This window comes from Anas platyrhynchos, chromosome 8 (genome assembly GCF_047663525.1).
Source record: "Anas platyrhynchos isolate ZD024472 breed Pekin duck chromosome 8, IASCAAS_PekinDuck_T2T, whole genome shotgun sequence".
Taxonomy (NCBI): domain Eukaryota; kingdom Metazoa; phylum Chordata; class Aves; order Anseriformes; family Anatidae; genus Anas; species Anas platyrhynchos.
In genome coordinates, this window is record NC_092594.1 from 2,947,528 (window position 1) to 2,957,242 (window position 9,715).

At 34.7% G+C, this 9,715-nt stretch overlaps 1 long non-coding RNA gene across 1 annotated transcript; it reads right to left on the reverse strand.

Annotated features, from left to right (window-relative positions):
* Positions 1-524: 524 nt before the first annotated feature.
* On the reverse strand, positions 525-9,505 carry LOC140003143 (uncharacterized). The gene is made up of 4 exons (XR_011811177.1): positions 9,391-9,505; positions 7,987-8,145; positions 3,817-3,977; positions 525-1,930 (listed from the first exon to the last, which is right to left on the reverse strand). It is a non-coding gene; the product is annotated as an uncharacterized lncRNA (long non-coding RNA).
* Between the last annotated feature and the right edge of the window lie 210 nt (positions 9,506-9,715).

The following is a 9,715-nucleotide window of genomic DNA, read 5'->3' on the forward strand; positions in this document are numbered from 1 at the left end:
CTTCTCTCTCACTTATTCCTCATACTGTTCTTATGTGAATTCATTCAGGTCAGACTTCTCACAGCGCTGCCTCTAAATAACTTGCACAGCAGTTGGGTAATCCTTTAATAGAAGAATAAACTGGTGCATATTGATCTCTACTCCTTCCAGTAATTAAAATTAATTAGTTTTTCCATCTAAGACAAATATAATAGTTGGGACTGTACATATAAGGAAAGAATCCGAAATAATAAAATACTTAGAACCACACTGTGTCCTTTTCATCATCCAACTACTATGTATAACAAAATCATTTGTGAGCATAAAGTTACTGTCAGAAGATGTGCTTTGTGATGCAGACTTATCCTTGGTAGGTCAGTGAAGGAGCTTCCAGTAAAAAAGCTTCCACCTGATAAACTTATTTCTCTTATAACAACTAATCTCTCTGCATTTTCTCTGAAATTTCTAATTTCTGTTAGAAAATTGGGTAGCAATGATGGAGCTAAACCTACAGTCCAGAGAGCAGAACACACTTGCACGTTAGGGTCATGTAGGTATCCTATGAATTAGGGAGTTTTCAAAGAAGTCAGACTGTAGTTGCTGAGTTTGAGTGAAAACTGAATGATTTAGTTAACTGAATTAGTTAGTCTGAGGCTCTGATCTCAGTGCATGTTAAATGTTTGCTTGTTACAAAGAAAACATTATGTGTTGTAAGTATAGTATTTTGCTCGAATTTGCAAATTGTGACAAGCTATTTGAACAGATGTCTTTCATAAATACAACTTTCTGACTCCTACTCTTAAGTATTCAACAAAAAAAAGGGTAGAATAGGTGGTAGAATTCTATTCTTCTGCTTTGGATAAAATGGGTTACTACAGGGCACCAACTGTGAATGTTTGGTGTTTGACTGCTGTGTTCATTATTGTTCAAACATGCTTGAAACACCAGCAAAGTTCCATGACTGTTTCATATTTCTAGGCATTACCTGTGTGGAGCTCTCTTCTGAGGCTGTTTCAGACCTGAAAATTATTCTGCTAGGCAATGTTGGGTTGGAGTTGCCTCTCCTCAACATCCCTTACCACCTTAATTAAAAAGCTATAATTGTCCAATGAAAATATTCTATAGTCCTTTTTCTTCATAGTAACTGGCTATAGGTAGTCTCAGGTATCTCCCTGTTACTCAAAATGTCCTTGTAACTCAGAAGAAATTCTTGCCAAAAAAAACCACAGATCTGAACTTCGGTAGTCTTTTGCTAAGAAAAGACATTGTCAATGTAATTTATATTCTTGGCTGACTCGCAGAAGAAGCTGATTGTAGAATTCAAAGGCTACAGTTTACTACTGCATCCCTGTTTCAATGATGTGCAGCTCAGACAGTTTATTCAAGTATTTAAGAAAATGGGGAAGAGGTAGCACAAGATGACACACTGCTCATAATATGGATTCCAAGAATGTTTCAGCTCACCCAGCTACATTTGGGCAACAGCTAGGCTCCAGTCAACAGCATTTAGAAGGTTATTGTCAACCCAAATAATAAAAGCAGGTACCTCTAATTAGCTTGGTAACTGTCTTGGTTCCACTGAATAAACTGATTCATTTTATTGACATGGGAACCTAGACATACTGGTCAGACACGAACTTCTACATTTTAAGCATCAAAATTAAGGAAAGGTGAATCCCCTTAGTGCAGAGTGAGATGAATCCTATCCCCAATGCCCAAACCCAATATTCATATCATATTCCTAACCACACTGCTTTGAGTTGCTTAGGAGCCTGTGGATCCTAATCACAATTTTACACACACAGACATGCACAATATGGCACACAACAGTTTCAGTGATATCGTCAGCACTCAAATATACTACAAACCTCATGGTAAAATTCATCTTCCATCACTGCAGTATGTCCAAAATACAGCTGCTCTTACGCTCTGTGCTTCCACTCTGAAGAAGCTTCGTGCAGTAAGAGCAGAAAAGGTAGTTATAGTTAGGTATAAAGGTAGTTTTAAAGGTAGTCATTCCTTCTGTCCCACTTCCCATGCATTAACTCCCATGTAAGCAGTAGTATAACCCACTGAATGGGGACTACCTTATCAAGTGAAACCAGGAAAATCAGCGTGTGCCCAGTCCTCTCCACACTATTATATCTTACGGCTACATAGACTGTGAACTGTTGTGTAATGCCTTACAAGGCACTGAAAACAGTGGCTCCTCTTCTAATATAAAGCTTCAAGTACTATAATAATGTTTTAATTTGCTTCTCTCTCTTCAAGAAAGTGTAAAGATTTTCCTCTAAATCTCAGACATTCTGCTGCATTAAAAAAGTGACTCATAAAGAATTTCATTTGACCTTTCTCTGCAAAACACATTTTCCTTTTGGATTAAACATTCTTTTCTTGATTGTACTTTCTTTAATCCAAATGCTTCAAAAATACCAAAACACAAGAGGGAGATTCTTGTGATATATCATAAAGCCAAATGCTATTTTACTTCATACTACAAAAAGAGAACTTTCTTATCTTAGAAGATATTATCATTTGCTTTTCCCATAAGCAAAGAGACTACTTTAGAACACAACAGTTAGAATATTGAATCTTACTGATTCAGCAAAACCCATTTAGCTGTACTCAGTTCAGCAGTAATAAAAATATATTATCCTTCTTTAACAGGAAACAAATTTGTAATTGTCTTTTAAAAAACAAACAAAAAAAAAACAGTAGTTTAGTAATTATTCTACAGGTTCACAATAAAGTCTGTCATTTAAAAAATGTCTGCCTTTCCTTCCTGTGTTACATTATTTTTTTTCCCCTTTAGACACATGGTAAGGGATAGACTTGAGCTATGAATGCATTTCATATCAGCAATTCACCTAGATCTTTGACTAAGAACCCCACTTTGTATCATTTTTAGAGATTTTACACTTTAGAAATTGAGGCTACAGTTTACAAAGACAGAAATCTTAAACTATTTTCTACAATCTGTATTTTGTCACAAAAAAATAAGTAAGTAGAGAGCCTTGCACCCACTGCTAATTATAGTGGGGTTGAGATGAAAATTTTAAGACATTTAATCATGGCCATGTAGAATTACTGACGTTGCATTAATTGTGTTAAGTACCTATCTAATAAACCAGAGTTACTATCCACTTAGCTCTACAAAGAGCAAAATCAATTTTAAATTAGTTTATGTAATATAATAACTTACAATAAAACAACTGAACACAAAGAACAATGCAGATACCCATCTGCCTTGCTGTCTTTCCCATGCAATGAAAACAGCTGATGAATTCCAATAAAATTTGAACTCTGATTTCTAAATTAATCACAAGCCTCTTAGTTTCATGCAGTCCATTCAGTACCAGGCTCTCACTGGCTAATATGATCCACACATACAACTATGATTCATGAAGCAAAGAGAAAAATATAATTCACATGAATATGAGGAAGTACATACTGTGACAATGGAAATGAGATAAGTGATATATTAAAACAGAGACCATGAAGAAAAATCAGAATTATTTTCACTCTAGAATAGAATGGTTTCCTCCTAAGCAATATGGGACACATGGATGACTACTGCACAATTGTTTAGATAAGAATTCAGATAGGTGCATAACAGGGAGTAACTCTATAGGCACGGAGGTGCACAACATGAACACATGGTCTTTCCCATCTCTTTCATTCTCTGATTCCTTAACTTTTATAATAGGATTTTATACATATATATATATATATATATATATACACACACACATATATATATTATTATGACCAAAGAAGGCTAACAAAGAAAGGCTACATCGTTACCACAAGTTGTGCTTGCAGGACATCTGTACTCACCCCTCATCATCCATTTTGTAACTCGCACATTTCCTTCTTTATTTGGATGTCATATTGTTTGACAGATTCCTCCCTCCCAAATCAGTTCTGTTTTCCTCAGTTTTCTCCAGTTCTGTTCTCTTCTTTCTCCAGAGTCTAGTTTTATTTTCAGAGTATCATTTCTAAGGAGCATGTGATACACAGACATGACTATTTGATGTTCAAGTGCAACAGTAAGTCAGGTCAGGACAGAATGGCAGGAACAGAAAGATATTTTGTTGACCAGTTTCTCCCAGTCTCCCTCTCCCTCTGTCTGTTCACATGCAGAGAGAACACAGGTGACACTTATGGAGGAAGATTTAAGAAAATACCTTGTTTCTATTAACGTTGTGTTCTACCTGTGATGTAGTGTTTTATCTACACAGCATCTGAAATACCAAGTTCAAATACCACTACGGACATATAAAATTATGTGCGCAGTTTATTTTCTTCAGCCACTGTCCCCCCAAAAAATCTTGTGCTACTTCTGCAACACTATCTGCAATATCTAATTCTTTTCATTTCTTTCAAATAACTTCAATTAAAAAAAACTTCAGTGATTGAACAGAGTCAGATTCTGAAATGGAAGAAAATTAACAGGGAAATGGTCAGATTTACTATGCTTTCTTTTAATTCTTCCAGCTACCTGTTAAGAACGAAAATTTGTTTTTGTTGAGAGCCCATAGTTTTTTAAAATCACTCTCTTAAAATAAGAAAATGACCAGAAAAGACATTGCTTTTCTGTTCTCTATTACCTTAAAAGTCTTGTTCATTCACTATCACTAGATAAAATTCCATTTTTATTCTGAAATTCTGTTGAAAAGTACTTTTGTCAAAAAAAAAAAAAATCCATGTGTTTCAAATAAATACATTTTAAGGGCTCTTACTACTGAGTTAAACTTTTTTCTAGGCCAAAGCATTTGATTATTGCAATTAAAAATTTAACACTTGATATTAACAATCACCTCTCTAGCAAAAGTTCATTGTATTTTCAAAATATATATTTTTTAGCCAAAAATTAGAGACAATAATATATTTCTGACTATATCTGCCTATTAGTAGGACTCTGCAACTTTCAAACCTCCAACAAGGAGGTCAGAGAAAAGATTTTTGAGATTTCATTATGACTATTATCATTGTTAGTGATAAATATGCAGTTTGATTTACTAAAAAAAGTAAAAAAAATACTGTCAACTTATTACGGAGCTAACTTATAAGAAGAGGATTAAGTATACGGACTTTCAGCAGCAACTAGGAGCTCTGGTCACTGACCAAAACTGTGCTATGCAACTTGCTGTAAAAACAGAGCAAAAAGACTTTTCCAACTGTAAAATTAGCAGGAAACAGGAAAAACATAGATCTTTTTGCAGAGCACAAAGATCACCTCTGCTTAGAAACAAGATAGTAAATTTAGTGCATCCACTTAATGTATTTGTAAAAGGACACCCTTTATGCCAGTGACTGTATAGTCCAACACCCAATCTAATCTTTAAAGGTCCCTTCCAACCCAAACTATTTTATGACTCTATTACTATGTAATAAATAACAGGAACTTTCACACTTTTGCAAAGGGACCCATCTTCAAAACAGATAGATACACAAAGACAAGCATTCCCTTGATCTAACATCTAAAGCACAAAGATAATTTAGCCCCAACAGGCTGTTCCATGTTTTAGTACTTCTTCACACTGTAAGGTTTATTAGGATTCCAGCAGTAAGTATCTTTTCTTTCCTAATGGAACATAAAATTTTACTACTTATGTATTTCTTTCTTGAAATATTTATAGTGCACCATTTGGTTTGTGATTCATTTTCATTAAAGTTCTTTTAAAACTGAATACTTTGATTTTTCTGGATCTGACTCCTGTAGTTCCCAGCTCAGGTCTGCAGGTCAACAAGTGTCTGGTGCCAGCTGGCTTTGTACTGAGACTTCACATAGGTTGGCACCTGCATCTGCATTAAAAAAGCAGGGTGATACCCTAGGCTTCTGACTCAGACTAAGAAGTAGGAACTGCTTTTTCATTTCTGACTATGTGAGAATTTCATGGCATGTGGCCATTTCGAAAAAAAAAATACATATATATATATATATATATATAGCTTAAAGTGAATTTTTTGTATGATGATGTCAGCATAAATTTTATTTTGGTGTGATTGAATCACATGACTGGATACTAAGCCATGTTTCCCATTCAATTTTTTGGAAGTTTGTTAAAAGCTATGATAAAAATTAAGTAAACAAGTTTTCTCAGCAATTCAATAAGATGTTGTTCTCCAGGCTTAACAGCTACTATGGAAAGACTAAAAGTCAAAAACCCAGGAAACATCCAGCTTTTAAATATTTTTCAAGTGAGGTACAAGGATAATTATTCTGCCATAAATCCCTGTTACACATCACATTTTCTCATTTGCAGGTTGAACTTTGTGTTTTATCTTATCCTCCAGCTCTTCATGTCCAACATTAAGCTTTAATAAAAGCACCCACATTCCTGAAATGCCTTAACTCTATCCACTCTTGTATCATAGAATCATAGAATATCCTGAGTTGGAAGGGACCCTTAAGGATCATCAAGTATCATATTTGCCTTTACCTCACCTATATTTGTAACTAATTATTCCCCTAAAACTTACTGTTTTGCATCTTTCTCATCTTCTAGTTTTGTAATATTAACAGTTAAAGTGTATTTCCTTTCTAATTCTCTGAGAGCTAAAGTTTACACTTTAGACAGATTCTACAGTTTAAGCGTTGAGGTGGATAATGTGACCATTTGTCTGAGCCTCGAGATATTAGGTAATAATCTGGAAACATGACTTCTAATCAAATTCTTTAGTTTCATTTAAAAGTAAATGGAATACATTCTTGCCCTTCTACATAAAAGTTTCAATATTGATTATATTCATCTGGCACCTTGACTAATATCATGCTCTGCTTATAATGCAATATTAACATACAAAAATATTCTTACCCTGATTTGGTAATTGTATAGTTTATTCTCACTTTGGCAAGAAGCACTTCTAGCACCGTACTTGCTTCAGATTATTTTTATTTATTAGACTTTAATAAAATCTACAAAAGGGTACACTGATTTATAGTGCTTTCAAAGAGCAACATAGCCTAGTCTCTCACTGAATTTTGGTATGTTTAATTAGGAATTTATATGACCTCCTCTAAATCAGCCATATGGTTCTTACAGAAGCTTACTGTGCAGCAGTCCATATTGTACCTGATACTGTGGAAAAAAAACCTGTAGTTACTCTCCAGTGTTGCTGATGTAGTACTTTTCATAGGCACAGCAAGTTGAAAGGATTTAAACGATACTGAACAAGTAGTTAACAGAAGGAATTATTAATGTTTGTGTTTCCCCCTCAAGGGGAAGGAAGTACAAATGACTTGGGTGATTAACCTTTTCAGGAAGTGATCAACTCATTTCCTTGGATTTGATTTAAAGTGGAAGCCCACCTGAGTCACAGAATCACAGAATCACAGAATTTCTAGGTTGGAAGAGTCTTCCAGTAGCCCTTAATAAGATAAACTTTTATATGTCATTATCTCAATTACTATTCTGAGGTAGTTCTACACATGCCCTTACATTCCTTTAACAGACGTAAGAACCTGTTTTCCATGAATAGTCATGTATTGTTTGGTCATAATTGCTGAGGCTCAGGAATAGTTGGGCATTAAGACCACATGAAGTTCAGATCTTGGAATCCCATATAACTGATGTGTGTGCACATAGAAGCTTTCATTTCAAAGTATATCTGGTACATGCTTTTGGTCTTATATTGCCTAAAAGTGTATAGTAAATGCACTCTGCTTTTTTTTTTTCAGTGCAAAGATATACTTGCACCTTAAGACTGTGAAGACTGTGAATCCTGTAAAAATAAAACTATACTTAAAACAAAAACAATAGATTCAATTACTTTTTACAAAGATTTTTTTTTTTTTGTAAGATCAGCAATGATATCAAATTCCCAAGAATAACTTGAATAAATAAAAAAGAGCTTCACGAGGGAAAGGCAAATGTTAATTTTAATTGAGAACTGAAAAAATGATTATGAGAGCTGGACTTTGACATTTTTTTCCCTTCTGATGATACTTCAAAGACTGATTTGCTAAAACTATGATGCCCGGATAAAAATGGAATTATATACCTAGCTTATGTACAGTTTTTTTCATTGCTGGAGAACAAAAACCTCTGTTTTTTACAGAAGGTTCCTGCTGCCACCCAGGAACGAAGGATTCAGTCTCACAGTGAGGTAGTAGAAAGGAAGTAGCATTGGAAGTTCCATCCCTGTCAGCTGGACGGAAACCTAAGAAGGAAGATATGCTCACTGAGGAGAAACTAGCATATGGAATCAAATCAGCGTAGAGTAGCTCTGGCTATGCTTTTATACTGCAAGTTTTACAAAGCGTTATAATCCAACAACTCATCTTTGAATGTGTTCTACAGAATCACAAACTTATTTTCATAGGAATAATATGTTTGCAGCATATACTCATTCAAATATATGGCATACACAAAGCACAAGATTGCAGCTATGCTAATCCAGTAACACAGAAATTCAGCTAGAAGTAGAATAGAATTAGTGGTTCCATAAAATACAGAAAAATGAAGACTAGAATTGGCAGCTATTCTACTCTGTGATTGATATTCTATGTTATAGCATCTTGTTGGCACATAAATAACTGCTCTGACAATGGCAGTGCAGAATTTATCCTGCATTGATAACTTTAGCCATCTACTTTAGATCATAATATATCAAAATTTGCAAATACAGAGCCACCAGAAAAAATGATCTTGTTGGAATGTCACCTTCCTACTCAGCTGCTCTTATCTCTGCTTTGTATTCCAAATCTCATCTCTTTACTTTAATGTCAAAACAATACATTATTTTATTGCATGAGCCTTGAAGAGCCTATGAGAAAGTGAGCTATGTTCTCTTTTCTCTCACCAAACATTGGCAGGCATATAAACTGCATGGCAGGTATTAAGAATAAGAAGAGCTCCACTGAAGTTGGTAATGTCTGATGATTTATACCCACTGAGAATCTGACCTGGATTACCAATTGCAGAATCATTCCTGTCCTTATTTATAGTTCTGCAACCTCACTGCAAAATGAACTTTACAGGTGTAGCTTAGGCTCTAACTGAGCTTATGGAATATTTATGGATGGTGATGATGCACGAAAAGAAAAGGATTTTGCTTGGCTTTCACTTCCACCTGAGCTTTCATTTGGACGAACAACGCTTGTTCACTAACATCAATTCTTGTAGTAGAATTTTTAGGAATCTTCCACTGAAACAATGGATTTCAATACAGGAAACATAATCTCATGCATCTTTACTATGCAGCCATACCTTTCATTTGTTTTTAGATACATTTTTAAGCAACTATTTAAAGCAGTCTTAAGGAACTCTCATAACTTTAGAAGCCTATAGTTAAACATTCCAACAAGAGGTCCTCTAACTAATATTAAAACCAGTGAAGAGTGAAAAGCTGTTTTCTACCTTAATTATACAGAGCAGCTTTTATTGTCAGTAAAAGCAAACATACCTGCAACATCTTCAGTATATGCAGTGAATAAGTGTACTACCACTATTATGTTCATCCATGTTCAATTTGAATTCATAGTGAAATAAGTGAAGCGTAAGGCTGCTGGCATTATCCGAAATGAAGCATCATAAGCAGAGGACAGAGAGCTTGTTCAGTCTAGCAAGAAAAAGGCCAGAAGAATCCTGGATGTCTGCAGGAAGGCTCAACACGTAAGATAGCTATGTGAACTAAAAGAAAATGTGAGCATAATAGCAAATGGTTCTTAATTGGCAATCAATAAATTTAGCCTGGAAACTGTGAGATGTTTTAACACGCAAGTTCTGTA